Here is a 16,611-nt window from a genome sequence, read left to right as displayed (position 1 = left end):
TCAGGATTCAGTTTAGATATTGGGAGCCTCTCTTTGGTGGGGCCACCTGGCTGACAGAATCCTCTCCCCCACGTTCCTGGAATCTCTTTCCTCTCTGAGCTTTGCCTGCTTGTTGTAGGCTTCCTTTCTTTGGGATGTGCCTCTCCCTTCCCCCTTTCCCCACCGTGTTTCTACCTTTGGGGTAGTGGAGCTGCCCAGCAGGTGAATGCACCTCCCAGTGGTGGTGGACTCAGGGAATTAGAATCAACATAAAAGAGGAAACAACCCCAAAGATCCCCAGACCTCCGAGTTGTAGCCACGAGCCTTTCTTGGATGGCATTTGTGTGAAAGCAGCTTGCTCTGCAGTCCTAGCAGAAAAGAAGGACCAAAAGTCTCACTGTGATGACAGAAACGTGTCAAGGCCTTAGGGAGACACGTAGAAAGTAGACCTTCCAAAGTGCAAGGAGACAGCATTTTATTCCATGTAGGGCTTCATCTCCTGTATGTGCTATGGTCATCTGGAAAGAACCCAGTGAAAAAAGACTGGTCTAGCAGGATGCTAGGGGGCCTAGATTAACAAACCCCCATTTTACAGATGAGGAAACTGAGGCTGAGAGCTTAAGTAATTTGTCCGCTGTCATACAGCTAATAAGTGTTGGAGCCATGGTGTGAACTGAGGTCCTGCCTCCAAATTTAGTATTTTATCCTTTCGGCCACCTTGTGGCCTCAGAGAAATTATCTGATAATTGATTGCTCATCAATACTGCAAATTCAAGAAAAAAATTTCTGAAATCAAATAATTTTCACTCATTGAATAGCCTAAAATAGATGATACTTCATGTACAGACCTATTTTTAAGGTGACCATATTTCTAGATAACAGATATTCTCTGCTGTTGGGGGGACCCACCCAGTAAACTTTTAATGTCAGCCATGGATCTTTCTTCAATGTTCATTTCTGTGTTCACCAAGCACAGAACAATCACCTGACCATGTGTGGAGAGTGTCTGCCACCCTTGATCATGATCTGGCAGGGTCTACATCGAGGACTATGCCTTCCATGCTCTCTTTCTCGTAGATAAGCCACTCTTGTCCTTCTAGAATTAGCTCTTTGCTTCATTCGCTTCCCCAGTGGCAATGGCTGAAGAAACTGTTTCATTAGATTAGATGAAAGCAGAGAAAGCGGCAGAGCTGTTACCGCTTGTACTATGAGACAGTTTGAATGAAACATTCCTTCTTTTGAATGTCTCACTTCAAACGTCCATTTCCACTGTGTGTCTTCTAAGTCGTAAGTAGGAGAAATAAGGAAGTTGATTTGCTTAATAATATTCTCGTATACACAGCCCAGAATATAATGAATTCTATGAGTGTTTATAGGAAGGAGAGACTCCTTCTGACTCAGAAGATTAGGAAAAGCAGTGGGCCTAACAAGTAGGAACCGGTCAGGACCCTGCCCTCCAGAGGCTTAGCGGGAAGTTGGTGTGACAGCATACACATGACAAGATTCATGGAAGAAGTAATTTTTTCTGTGTGTTCTTCAGATGTGAAGTCTCCTGGAGCTCAGAAGAGGGAGTGTTATTGGGCACCTATTTAGCTCTTAACTTCAAAAGCTCCATGGTTCCTTTGCAAACACTAACACATTACCATGAATTAGGAGATTGGGTGATCTAGAACTCATCTATAACAGCAAGATTGGGTCATCTAGAACTCAGGTAGAAAAACACATGGTCTATGGGAACAGGACAAGGACAGGTAAGCTTAGATGGTGGTTGAGGCACTCAGAATCCCAAAGTTGGAAAGGTCCTCAGAAACTAGTTAGTAAAACCCCTTCCTTTAGAGGCAAAGATAGAGAGGGAAACACACAGGTAGTGAGCATTGAAAACAGTGTTAGAACCCAAGTCCCCTGGTTCTCACTCCACCTTCCTTGTACCACTCTCTCCAAAGCATCCTTCAGCCTGAAAGAGTTCATTGACTTCTCCCAATGAAGGCCTATCTTCTCTCTTTACCTCTAGACCCAGTTGGCTACCCGAAGTCATTGAAAGGGCTCTCCATCCTTGATGGCTTCTAGGGCTCCACTCACTGCTTCAGGGTTCCTCTTGGTGTTTCATGTTCCACAAACCAAGAGTATGTGTCACTCATGGGCCACCTCCTTTATCACTGCAAAGGGGATGAAGTAAGCCTCATGTTTCTGTTGAGAATGCCATCTGCCACCTAGAGGATGCTTGGTGCCTAACCGAATGTGGGTTTGTTTATTGTTTTGTCCCTTTGAGAGGAAGAGGAACTTTCATAGGAGTGAAAACAGGGTTTGTTTCTCTGTAATCACACCTGTTGTAACCCAGCAGGAAAAGGCCACTTAGCTGGGTTTTCCAGGAATTGTTGTCTGCCTGGCATGGAGGCTCTTGGAGACGGAGGTCCTGATTGGAGTTGTCATGGGGACTTCATTTCCACTTCTTATTTCTTGGTCTTTTCCTCTTTATAGGAGGAGCGTTATCTGGTCATGGTGTAGAACACTGCTGGAGTTCTTGTTCAAGGTGCCAGGGATATCAGAAAGAAGTTCTCAAAGTAAAATTTTTGTGGTTATCTTTTTTTTTTATATCATCCATACTTTCCAATGTATCCCTCTGTCCTCCGATTAGTGCTTCTTTATAACAAAGAGTAAAAAGGAAGAGGAAGAATCAGCAGCAGTATTCCCATTCCTCCAAAATGAATTTCTCCATTTTGCTTAGCTCTATCAAGTATCCCCTTGATATTTTGTTGTAGCATGGAATCTCTAAATAATTTTAGACAGTACTATCACTTTTCATCAGATTGGCAATCAGTCATGAGCACTGATTAGCCCTCCAGTTATTGTCTTTCATTTCCTTAAGGCAAACATTGTAATCGTATCTATACGGGTATTGAGTATCTCCTGGTACATTGACTATGGAATATTTTATGTATTTTGAAGTGATTTTAAATGGGACCTCCTTTTTATTATTCGCTTCTGGATATCATATTACTATCTAGAAATGATCTTAATTATTTTAGTTTATTTTTTAACCTGCTACATTGCTGAAAGGAAATGTCTCTATTAGTTTCTTTGATGATTCCTTTGGATTTTCTAAGCAAATATCTTGTCATCAGTAAGTGGGGCTAATTTTGTGTCCCTGACCCATCGTTGTCTTTAATGTCTTTCTCTTGTCAGCATTTCTAGAACCATATCAAATAACAGGTGGAAGAGGTAATAGTTGTTTTACTTCTGTGTTAGGAAAGCTTCTAATATTGCCTCATTGAATAAAATGCTAGATTTGAGTTCTAGATTAAAACAATTTTTAAAAATCATATTAAAAGTTCCTCCTGTGACTATCTAGGGTTTTTTTTTTATCATAGATGAAAAGGGGACTTTGTCAGATTTTTTTTTCTGTATCTACTGACTTGATTTTGTGGTTTAGGATGCTTTTGTTTTTAATATGATTAATTATGTTTATTGTTTTCCCAATAATGAACCACCCTTGTGTCCATGATTTAAATCCACCTTGATCATAATAAATGTTTTAAAAATAAATTGCTATAGCCATTTTGCCAGAATTTTATTGAGAATTTTAGAATTCTCATCAATACTCTTAGTCCACATTTATCTTTCCTTGCTTTATCCTTGCCTGATTGAGATTAAATGACTATTTTTTTTACTAATAAAACATTTTTGGTTGTTTTTCTTCTAAATTATTGAGAATTTTTTTTGTAATATAGGTATCAATTGCTTTTTAAAAGTATGTTAGAATTCTATAATAATTCCCATTTTGACCAATTTAGTTTTCCTTTGCTAGTTCCTTTACAGCTATTCCAATTTGCTTTTATGAAATTAGATTAAAGATAACTATTTAATATTCTGTAAATTTGGATATTTCTCTTTTTGTAAATAACCATTTCTTTTGATTTCTCAGTTTTTTGATATATAACTCTGCACAATGGGTTCTGATAATTTTATTTCTTCTTTTTTGTGATTTCACTTTTAAAATTTTTCTGATTTGATTTTCCCTCTTATTTAATCTATTTTTCTAATCTTTACAAAGAACCAGATTTAAAATTTGTTATCATCTCTATAGTTATTGTTTTCAATTTATCTATTATTGTTCATCCAATGTTAAGATTTCCTAACAAGTGCTTGTTTTAGGTTTGATTGGAGCCCTAAGGTTTAATTGGCTATTTAGTGCACCAATATTCTCCCTCTCCCCTCATTTTATTAATGTGTGTTTTTAGGAATTTAGCTTTTTTTTTTTTTCTTCTGAGAACTCTGTCCAGAAACTTTGGTGTGCTGTCTCATTATTATTTTCTTTCACATAGTTATTGCTTCTATGGTTTGTTCTTTGACCCACTCGTTATCTAAGCTTTCATTATTCTCCCCAATTAGACCCATCTTTTGCCATAGTCTTGTATTGGTTATTTTTCTTTGTCTTATTCTTTAAAGGATGTGTTTGCCATCTCTGTTTTTTTCAACTGTAATTTCTCTGTGCCATTGACCATGATTTATTTAGACAAAGATTTTGTGTGGTATGGAGAAATATGTGAATTCTCTAATGTCTCCATGTGTAAGATGCCAACATCTTTCAGTTTAAAACGATCTGATACTTTGTTCAGCTCACTATTTTTTATTTTGTTATTTTTAGATAGATTTATCTAATACAGAGGAACATTAAAACCTAATTTATTGTTGTGTTTCTGTCTTTTTAGAATTCAGTGAAAATTTCCTTTATCAATTTAGATGCTATGCCATTTGGTGCATATATTTAACTTTGATATTGCTTTGTTTAGTCACATCGTAATTTCCTTGTTTATCACTAATGATCGTGAGCATTTTTATTTTTTGCTTTGTCTGATAAGCATAATTACAGTTCTTGCTTTTTTGGTACTCCCTCTTTTTTTATTTTATTTTATTTTTTTTGGCTAGGCAATGAGGTTAAGTGACTTGCCCAGGGTCACACAGCTAGTAAGTGTTATGTGTCTGAGGCCTGATTTGAACTCAGGTCCTCCTGAATCCAGGGCCGGTGCTCTATCCATGGCGCCACCTAGCTGCCCCCCATTTTTGGTACTCTTGATGAGATTCATGGCAACCTTTGTTCCAACTTCAATCTAAATCCGTGTATCTCCTTGCTTTTAAAACGTAATTCTGTTAAACAAAAGATTGTGGGATTTTGTGTTCTTGTTCATTGATATCACTCTCATGTAATTATTCAGTTTGCTCAAATGCAAGGTTGTGAAGTCGGCTTGTGCCTTCCTCCATTTGTCTCATACGAAGCCCTATATTTTCATGTTATCATTCTTTAAAAAAATAAAAAGAGGGGGAGCATATTCCATGGTGCAGTGAGGAAGAGTTCTGGCCTTTGAGCCAGAGGAGATGGTGCCATCCAGACTTTGCCAAGTACAATGAAGCTAAAGGCTTGGAGGAAGACCTGGGTTCGAATACTGCCTTTAGATCCTCGCTGTGTGCTCAGAAGCAAACGGCATCATCTTTTTTGAGCTTCAGTTTCTTCGCTTCGTAAATGGGGACAATAATACCTATCCACTCTACTTTCCAGAACTAAACTTTATCCCATGGATCAAGGCCTGTTCCCACCACTATGCTATTAGAGATCATGCATGAGCATAAGTCAACCATTCAATTCCTCCTAGACTTAAGCTCTTCATCTGTAGAATTTTGAGGTGGTACTAGCTGAGCTATAAGGTTCCTCTAACCCCAGACTTCTTGTTCCTAAAGAGGTTGTGCCATCATCAGACCAAGGCAAATTTACAAGTTGTAACGGGCAAATAACAGAGGCAATGATGTATAATCCTTTACAGGCATGTCCTTCTCAGCCTGCATTTGCTTCCTACAAAGGGTTGACCCTTCAGATTTGAGTGGATCATTCTGCAAAATCAGGCTTATGTGCATCTTGTAAAATATAAATATGTGAGGCTTTGAGTAGCTCATTCACATGGCAAAAGGTCTGGGAGCTTCATGAGGATGCCATGAGAATAGAAAAGGCCTTAAGACCCTTGCAATTCTATAGGCACCAGTTGCTATGTGTGCAAGTATTCCTTACATTACTCCTGGTTTGTAGCTACTCTTACCACAGATGTTGCATGTATTTTATGAGAGGGTGTTTTGAGTCTACTGGGGGCAATGCTTTGCATCTATCATTCTTAGTATGCCATTTTAGTAAATTGCTTTCCTTTGAATGAATTGTGTCTATTAGCTGGTTACTAAAGACAGGCACACTGATAGGGGCTTATGAGTATAAACACACAAATTATCCAAGAACCTGAGAATTTCGGCTACCCTGTGTGGAGCTGGGAGGACCAACACAAGAATGTGATGCCACTAAGGAGAGTGACCCACAGTGGGGAGGGTGGGTCTACATTGAAGTGGTACATTTAAGAAGGCAATGTTACAAGCATGATAGAAACCTAAAATATGTTGGTTGTAGCACATTTACATATCAGCAATCTTGGGTTTGTACTAAGGAGCTGAGAATTCAAGTTTTGGCTTCATCATTAACTAGCTGTGTGGCCTTAGACAAGTCTGATCTCTCTGGGACTCAGTTTCCTCATCAATACAATGGGGAATTGGCTAAGATATTTTCTAAGCTACTGTTTAGGAATTGAAGGAATAATTTACTATTTTTACCTTTTGCAATAGACAAATCTCTCACTCTCTCTCTCTCTCTCTCTCAGACAACATACATTACTGCTATTTAAGACTCAATCACTTACTGAAGAATGTGTATGGACACTACTGTCCTTTTTGAAAACCTCCTCATCTTCACTTGTTCCTGTGATTTTTTTCCCCTCCCCCCTTTAAGTGGTTACCTAGAAAGACTTGTACTTTACTTTCACAAATCACTAAGGACTTGGCACCTGTACTGTTCCCTCTGAATTTACTGCTCACCATGCTGGACCCATTTCCTCTGCCTCCTTCCCACTCCTGCCTCCATAACATTAGGGTAGGAGAGCATGTGTGTTATCTGGAGGAGTGCTCAGTCTATCCTCTGGTCTCCCGGGCTTTATCTCCCATCAGCATTTCACACTGTAGCCCAATGACTGTATGCCTGCCACAGGGCCGTCTCCCTGAGTTTCAAAACCTGAACCTCCCCATGCCAAAACCGAGCACTTCATGGGCTATGGTCTCCCCCATTGCCATGGCTGTCTAGCTTTGCATTTTTGGATATTCACTTCATTTCTCTCATTCTCAGCAACCTCCTTTGTAAAATGGGTGGGAAGGGGAGTTAGACTCAGTGTTTTCAAAGGTCCTTTCACAGTGGATTCTGTGACTCCCTGTCAGTGAGGCCTCCTAATTGCTGGCTTGGTCCAACTTAGTAAACGGCGTTAGGGAGATTTTCCCCAAAGACACGGTGCCTCAGGAGGAGGTCGGACACTCTAGTATTGGTTCATTAGTCTGGCGATGAATCCTCATCTGAGATGACACACATGGGTTATGTTGTATCTATTTTTTGTAGCTGAATTAATTTTATATCTAAAAATGGAGCTGAATATTTGGCATAGTGAAAAGGGCCCTGGATTTGAAGAGATAGGACCTTGATTTAAATGCTGTGTGACCTTGAACATGTTGCTTAACTTTATTAGGTCTCAGTTTCCCTAGTTCTAAAATGAAGACTTTAGATAACAATCTTCAAAGTCCTTAGCTGCAGATTGCAGATTCCCAGAGGTCAGTGGATAGAATATAAAATAATGCAGTGTGAAAAATCATTCAACAGAAGCACAACAGAGTGTTCCATGAGGCTCAATATCATCTAAAGGAGATTAAACTGAATAAGTTTTATGATTTTTTAAAAGCTGGACCTGTGATTTCATGGCTAATGTGAACCCCCAGTAAAGAGCTCCCTCACCAATGCAGATCAACACTCAGTCTACTGCTCGAAGTCTTATGGAGTCACTTCAGGACTCCATGAAAAGATCTAGTTGGCCAGGAATTCCTATCACTGCCCATCTTATGTATCAAGACAGGACTTGAACTCAGGGCTTCTTTACTCAAAGGCTATCTTTTTACCTACTACTACCCCAGGCATCCTTCATTGGAATCTATAGGATTCCCATTCCAATGTTCTAATTTTTTGGAAAATTGGCATCTGATATAGACTGTGCCTTGCCTTTGTCACCTGTCACACTCTGCTCAGGCAGGCCGCTCCAGATCCAAGACCAGTACAACTAAGTGAGAGTAAGGGGCCACCAACTGTGTGCCCATTTCTTTCATGTTACCAGCATTTACACAAAAGCTGGGAGTCTCCCTATGGTGCTGGGATTTCAGTACATAAAGAAACCCATTGATAGGCAAAAACATGCCTGAGGATTGTCACTAGGGAAGATAGAGCATAAAGGTTTCTGCTGAAACAGATGATAATGAATATTTGAATAAAGATGCTGAAAGACCTTGACATGAGGCCTAATCTCCAGACTGCTGCAGTGATCAGGTGATGTGGACATTGCTTTGAGTGAGAAAATATGAAAAAAAGCCCAAGAACAGATTTAATAATCCCTTAATTAATCCTGTAGGGAATTTCAAGAAAGGCCGTGATGAGAATGTATAACTTGGCCCTTGCATTGAAAGATATGGCTTGCTTCTGTCAATCAATGGAGACATGATGGAATTTGAAGGGTGAGGACAAGCGGGCAGAGCAGGCCTAGCTCAGCACTGCACAGTTCAGGGGACAAAGTCTTAATAAGTCAATATATTCAGTCTGAAAACACACCAGAAGACTTGGCTTTCTTCCCTGATTTTCTTGACTCTTTAGAATCAATCTTGTATCTAACAAGGCTGAATTAAAATAATAATAATATTTGTATTGCATCTTAGGTTTTGCAGAGCACTTTCCAGATGTCTCATTTGATACCACAATCAATTTGAGTGGAGGGGGTTATTTTCACCCCTGTTTGACTGTTGAACGTGAGTTTGAGAAGAAAAGTGATGGGCTGGGTCACAGCTCAGAAGTGTAAGGCTTAGTTATGGCACCTGAGAGAAGTTGCTTGACTGGTCTCAGGAAATGGCCTTCTAACTAGAAAGTATTGGGGGCAGGATTTGAACTCAGGACTTCCTAAATGCAAATTCAGCCCTCTTTTGACTGAACTACCTAATTATTTAAGTTCCTTGTACTACAAGTCCACACATGTGCCATAGAGTTGACATAGCAAATGTTGACTTATGTGTCTTGTCATCATTGAAGCCTGTGAGCAATGCTAGGATCTTCCCTGGTCATCCAGCAGTTAACGAGCATTGATTGAGCTCTTATTGTGTACTCAGAACCTGAGTAGTTAGGGTGAGATGGTCAACTTCTCTTTAATCTTTACTTATTGACATATTTTCTGGAGGTTTGGTTGGACCCCTAAGATTTCATGGTTAGGTTGCTGCTGGTGAGAAAAATTCCTCAAGGAATCTGCATCCAGACCTCTTCAGAGACTGAGGCACCCGGGGCACTGAGGGGTGAGGGGCCACACAGCCATTACCATAGGAGATCTGGGACAGCTCTCTGTCCCACTACTCATGCTCCCTCTCCCTCTGGTCTTAGACATTGGATGGATGTTGGGTATATGGACGTGTTCTTATAAACATGGTCAAACATTCTCAACAGAATCTTCCTCAGAACCTCTCCTTGGTGTTTCTCATGGATCTATAAGTAAATCCCAGGTTCTGGCTTTCTCCTCATCTGTAAAATGAGTGTTTTGGAATTTCATTGCACTAAGATTCCCTTCCATCTCTGGTATGGTCCAATTTTCTGCTTCCTAGTGGTTTTGACAATGTGGACAACAGAGCCTCCCTTAAAGGGTTGGGGGGAGCTTATCAATTCCATTCCTGGAATAAAGAAAGTCACAGGAGCCAAGGATTAGCATTCGAGGGCTGGAAGGACCCTAGACATCATTTGATCCAATTCTCTCCTTTTACAGGTAGGGAAACTGATGCCCAGAGAGCTTCAACAGCCTACCCAAGGCCACCAGGGAGGGAAATGGCAGAGCAAGAATTCAGACCCTGTTGTTCTGAGTCCAGGGTCAGTGGCCTTTCACAGCTCCTCCCTCTGTCTGCCTGTTGCCCATGCAGGTCAAACATGAAATGCCCACTTAAATGCCGGGACTAATTGAAAGAAAAAAACCCCAACAACATTGATTATTTTGTTTTACAAAAGAGGATACTGGTGTCTGAGTTACAAGGCAAACTCATAGAGGATGTCTCCAAAGTCTTAGCGCAATTTTAAGCTACTAAAGCTTAATTTTAAAGCATCGTTTTAAGCTATTAATGCTTAAAATGGCATCAATACTTGGGGCACACCTTGTATGAACCCTGTGTAAGAGGTTCAAGGGTATAAGAAAAGGAGATTGGGAGGAGGAATAAAGAAGGCCAAGTCCCCAGAGAACCCAGCTGCAGCACACAGAGGGTGCAAATGACATCATTCCATGGGATGCTTTGAATATTTTTATTAGAGAAACTGCTCTTGAATAATTCAAAGAAAGTTATTCCCATTCCCCATTTCCAGACCAAGGCCACAGGCTGATAATGGGGTCCCATGCTGTGGGCTAAGTGGTTCCTGATGGCTTTAGCTCATTAACAATAAGGCCTCAGCCAACAGATTATGCCTTAGTTGTTGAAGAGAAGGTTGTTTTTTACTTTTTTTCCCCTAAATCATATGAATATCTGTATGGGAAGAGAAATCAATAGCAAGGAGTTGGTTTATTTGAGAATTGAAGCTACGTACTGATTTTGTATAATTCTGCCTCACTCCAGAGCCCAGAAATTTCAAGAACCCATGATTTCAGTGGGCTGGACGCTCCCCCTGCCAGGGAGTGTCTTTGTGAGAACCTACGGCCCCCAAACTTCTAACTTCGTGACCCTGGTCTGACCTTAGCTGGGCTGCCCATCCACCTGCCAGGACCATTGCCAGGCCCACCCATGAGTCCCCAAATGATAAAACAAGTCACTTTCATTAATGACATGGGTGGGATTGTCTAAACCAGTGAGTGAGGCAGATGGAGGAAAATCTGCTTCTGAAATAGGGCATGGGTCCTTCTAGATTTGACTTGCCATTCTTCCAGTCTGGGACTCCTTATTCTGCTGGACCCTTTTAGTTCACTGTGGACAACTCCTGGCACCCTGTGAAGCTATAGCTGTTTTGTGGATGGCGTGGAGATGGGGTTCGGAAGAGAGGGATACATTTTAATAAACATTTGTCCTCTGATGCCTTCTTGATTTGTGAGCCAAACACATCATAGTAACAAGAAAAAAATCAGCCTGAAAGAAAAAAATTATCACTGGCTTATGTGCCAGCAACCTCCAAGAAGTGAGTATGGGGGAGATCCCCTGGGGAATTCCAATGGAAATCAAGTAGTGACCCTCAAAACAGCTCAGCTCCCTCATCTTCTCTTTTCTACTCCTTTTTCCCTCTCAGTTCTGGCTCCTGGGATCTGTGTTAGAAGGAATCCCAGAGGTGTTGTACTAGCTGGCGGGCTCTGGTCCTTGCCTCTTCCAGTGAGATCATAGGGAAATGAGATGTAGAGAAGGAGCTAGCAACGGCTTACCCATGGTTCAGCTTGGAAACTTGGGAGGACGGCGATGCCCCTTGGGTAAACCCTTCATTGCTCTCACCAACCAATAGCTCTTTAGAGAGCTGGGCGATCTTTTCTGTATATCCTTTCAATTCCCCTTTGGGTCACAGATTGTAAGATTTGAAGCTAGAAGAGACCTTGGAGATTGTCTAGCCCACCCACTAAAGATGGAGAAACTGAGGCCAGGGGCGGGGAAGACACTCATCTGAGGTCGCAGACCCTGGGCAAACCAGAGCCCAGAGCCAATGTTCTTTCCACAATACTGTCCTGCTTTCAAACAGGTCAGACCTAATTTTATGATTCTCTGATTTAAATCAGAATAATAACAGGTTTTAGAAGACACCACAATCCTCACAAAACCAAATTCACTAACTATGGCTTTACTGTGAGTCACTAACACCCCTATTTTAATCTAGGATATGTCGGATGGTTGGGAGAGTTAACAGCAGAGATCACCTGTAGAGTGTCCAGGGCCCCTGGAGCAGCCAGTTTGGGGAAGCTTCTGGCCTTCCTCCCCAGAACTATGTTTTTAAATGTATAAAACAAAATATCTAACATTACCAAGAAAACAAATTATATTGAAATATGGCTATGCAAATACTATACAAATGAACAAACAAAATATTCAGGGACTCTAGATGAAGCCCTGATGATGACTAGTGCTGTCTTCGGGCAGGTAGGGGAGGAAGGAGCAGTATGGAGCCTTTTGGAAGACTTCATAAAAAAAATTCAATGCAACTTTATTTGCATAATCTGAAAAGTATGAAGAGCATAGTTATTAACCATAAACTGGCACAAGAAGCTGGGATATCTTTCTGATCTGAGGAGAAAGGACACACAGATATACACACACTTACACCTACACTCACACCCTCCCACACTCATATGTACTCATCCCCCCCCACTCATACACACTCTCACCACACCACACACACAGACACACACACACACACACATCTGTTGAGAGCTTCAAAAAACTTCAGGCAAAGTGAGTGTAGAATGTCAAAGTAACCATGGGTGGGAACGCCAATGTGGAGCGACCACAAAGTCTGCTGCTGGGTCTCTGGAGTGCCTTGGAAAGAGACAAAAACTGAGGAAACTGGAGGCAACACTTCCTGGCATGTAGCTAGTGTATCCATTGAAGCTACACATTTCTTTGAAGGAGAGTAGTTCATAAGGGGCTGTTGTTATTTTTTTTTTATCTCTGCTATTTTCTGTGATCTAGAAATAAAGCCATTCAAATTTTGAGACTTGTGAACCCTGTGCTTGTAAGGGGAGCTGGTGACAACAAGCTGGTGGTTTTAGATAGAGTAGTTTTTGAAGTACCTTAATTAGGACAATAAGTCAAACTGAAGAATTCCTCTTGAACTTTTCATGTCAATCAAGCAACATGAATTTATTAAATGCTCACTGTGCTGAAAGTATTGTGCTAAGCATGGGGCATACAAAGACAACAATGAGATAGTTCAGCCTCTCAAAGAGTTTACATTGTGTTGGAGGAACAACATGTATACATACAAGGACATACCAATTATGTACAAAATAAATACTGTGGGGAGAGATGATGGCTAAGGGGGTCAGGAGGTACCTCAGGGAGGCTGTGACATTTGAAGAAAACTGTTGGGCCTGAGAGGCAGAGATGAGGAAGGACTAGACACAAGTCATGGGGGACACACTGGATAGAAGCACCAAGAAGAAAGATGGAATGTCTTTTGCTATTGACACAAGGGTATTCAAGTATGTTTGCTATCTGAACCCCAATTCAGGGTACTGGGTGACGTGTTCCTTAATATTAGGGAACTATCTATCTTGGAATTGACATATCTTTACTATTCTATGGTCAGGCTGATGTCCTGGAAATGCCAATTCCAACTGATTTTTCCTTCCCACCTGAAGAGAGCTGTTAAGACTAATGAAGAGGAGCAGGCCATTCTCTGTGGATTTCACAAGATCATAAGACGTAGACATGGAGGAGACCTTAGAGATCATGCAGTCCTACCCCTTCATTTTACATATGGATAAACTGAGACTCTAGGCAGTTAGGTGGCTCAGTGGACAGTTCACTGGTCCTAGAGTCAAGAGAACCCAAGTTCAAATCCAGGCTCAGACACTAGCTATGCAATCTTGGGCAAATCACTTAACCTCTGTTTGCCTCAGTTTTCTCATCTGTAAAATGAGCTGGAGTAGGAAATGGGAAACCACTCCAGTATCTTTTCCAAGAAAACCTATGGACAATAGAGTCATGAAGAGTGGGGGATGGGACAGACTGAATAACAGTCACCACACACTGAGACTCGGAGAGCAGAGTGTCTTGCTCAAGGTGATAAGCTATTAAGTATTATAGCTAAAATTCACACCTGTATTCCAAGCCCAAGGTCAATGGAAGTTGTCTGTGGGCATTGCTATCCATCCTCCTTCCCCTCCCCTTTCAGTTCCTTGTAGCCCTGGGTGTGAAAATATCCTGATTCATATTTAGGTCTGTTAACCTAGGTCATGGCTTGGGCAGCAAGTTCAGAAAGAAACCTGGAAAGAGGGAAAATGAAAGCTGGAAGTTGATCTATATTTAGGAAATGTACTGCATGATAATCTGGCTTCCTTTCTAGCAGCCTAGTGAACCTCCATGTTTGACAGTGACAGGTCCAAGCTAGTGACTCCCTGGGCTGGACAGCTCCTTCCAGGGCCTCTTCCTGGCAGTGACTAATGTTGTTGATTGTAAAGGGGTTCATGGGCCAGCTATGGCAGAAAATGGACCTGCAAAGGGTGATTTCATCCCCCCTGGAATTGACTTTCCACCAATCTGGGCCCATGGAGAGATGAAAGGTACCACCCATGCAGAAGGTATACTCGGCTGGGGAGTGATTGAGCTGTTATGACAGTAGCTTGACTCTGAGTGGGGCCCCTCAGGGCGAGCTAACTACACACAGGCTGGAAGCCTTGAAGCCTTGTTTGTCTGTATTTGATCTCTCTGACAAGCCTGCATATTTAGCCCTTTGCAAATGTTTGAAAACTAGATGTAATGGAGCTTGGAAAAGGGAAAGAGAAAGAGCTGGATTTCAAAGGGATTTTAAAAATGACCAGGGATCCAGGCCTGTCTTTTTTATGTTAGCAAGAGGAAAAGAGCTTGCTGGGGTGGAAATCTCATTTCATAAATGTTATTATTATTATTTTCTGGGGGTATGGTTATAATTGGCATTTATATAATGCTTCAAGGTTTGTCAAGCACTTACATTCATTATCTCATTTCATCCTCATCAGACCTTTGAAAGAAATGCCATTATTCCCATCTTTAAGATGAGCAAATTGAGGGTCAGTCAGCTTAAGTTACTTACAGATGACCAAACTGGCTTCTGACTTCCTTATGCAACTGGCAATGCTCAATCCAAAGTTCCCAATGATCTCTAAATTCTTCAATATAATGCTATTTTCTTAATTCTCATCCTTCACTTCAGGCCTGACTCCTTCTTCTGGATACTCTCTGCTCTCTGGATTTTCATGACGCTCTCCCCTCTGCTTCTCCTCCTACCTATCTGAGCCTTCCTTCTCAGTCTCCTTTCCAGGATCTTCCTCAAGGTCATGCCCACTAACTGTGAGTGCTCCCCAAGTCTCTGTCCTGTACTGTCTCTTTTTCCTCCATAAGATTTCACTTGGTGCTCTCATCAGCTCCCATGTGTTCAGTTACCATCTCTATGCAGACAATTCCTAGGTCTATTTATTCTGTCTTAATCTCTTTCCTGGTCTCCAGTCTTGCATCATCAACTACCTATTTGTCATATCAAACTAGATGCCCTGTAGACACCTCAAATTCAACATGCCTAAAACAGAACTCAATATCTTTCCCCCCAAAAGTTTCCTTCTTCCAAATCTCCCCATTACTGACAAGAGCACCCCCATCCCTAGTCACTCAGGCTTGTGACCTAGGAATCCTCAGTTCCTCACTCTTGCTCATCCCATATATTCAGGTTGGTGAAAGCCCTTTTCTCCCCTTTGTTGGGCATCTCAAAGTTCTCCTAAGGCATGGTTTAGCTTCTTTGCTGGAATCTTTGTACAGTCACAAAGCTGACTCTCCTTAGTGTTTACACTCAGCAGGGAAAACTATTGCTATCCCAGGGATGAACTTGGGACATGATAAAGAGTATAAACCTTGTTGTTTGCTCAGTTGTTTCTGACTCTGTGACCCCAGTTGGGGTTTTCTTGGTAAAGATACTGGAGTGGTTGGCCATTTCCTGCTCCAGCTCATTTTAAAATGAGGAAACTGAGGCAAACAAGGCTAAATGACTTGCCCAGGGTAACACAGCTGGTAAGTGTCTGAGGCCAGATTTGAACTCAAGAAGATGAGTCTTCCTGACTCCAGGCCCAACACTTTACCCACTGCACCAGCTAGCTGCCCAAACACAAATCTACTAGCTTCCAAAATTCACATGTCATTCTCTGGCCATGGAGGGAGAAAGAAGCCAAGGTTGAGGAATCCACTTCCCTTTCCCCAAATTATTCCTTCTTAGGGGCTTAGCTCTGCTCCCCATTGCCAGACACCTGAATCCAAATTCCAAACTACCTTACAGGTTTTATACAAACTTCACAAGTCATGACTGAGTGTCCTTAACTAACTGGAACACTCTTCCCCTATGGTTTCATTCAGGTAGTCCAGGGATCCTTAAGGATCTCTAAATTGAGCAAGGACTTTATACATTTAGTCTTAAAGTCACTGATTGATTGATAAAACAGAACTCTTTTCATCTGGTTAAGGTATTTATTCTTAGAGTGAATCAAGGTGACCATTCCATAGAGTACCTCCCTTAACAGTAGGATTTAGGAATGTTGGCTAGTGATTGAGGGGGAATTCCATAGGGCACAGTAGAAAGGGAGATCAGGGGTGGAAGGGGTTTGAGGTAGGATATTGAGTGGAATGGGTTCAAAGAGAAGTAGCATGGGAGGAGAGTTTTCATCTTGGGAAATGGTCACTTAATCACAGGGGTAGGGGAGCAGGAGGAACCATTTTGTTAGCCATACAATGGGAATTGGGAAACTAGTTCAGGCAGGGATTTTGGGGCTTATGGTTCTATGATGAGGGACT

Source organism: Vombatus ursinus, unplaced genomic scaffold (assembly GCF_900497805.2).
Source record: "Vombatus ursinus unplaced genomic scaffold, bare-nosed wombat genome assembly UNPS02014799.1, whole genome shotgun sequence".
Classification (NCBI taxonomy): domain Eukaryota; kingdom Metazoa; phylum Chordata; class Mammalia; order Diprotodontia; family Vombatidae; genus Vombatus; species Vombatus ursinus.
Note: the sequence above shows the minus strand (reverse complement) of the source record.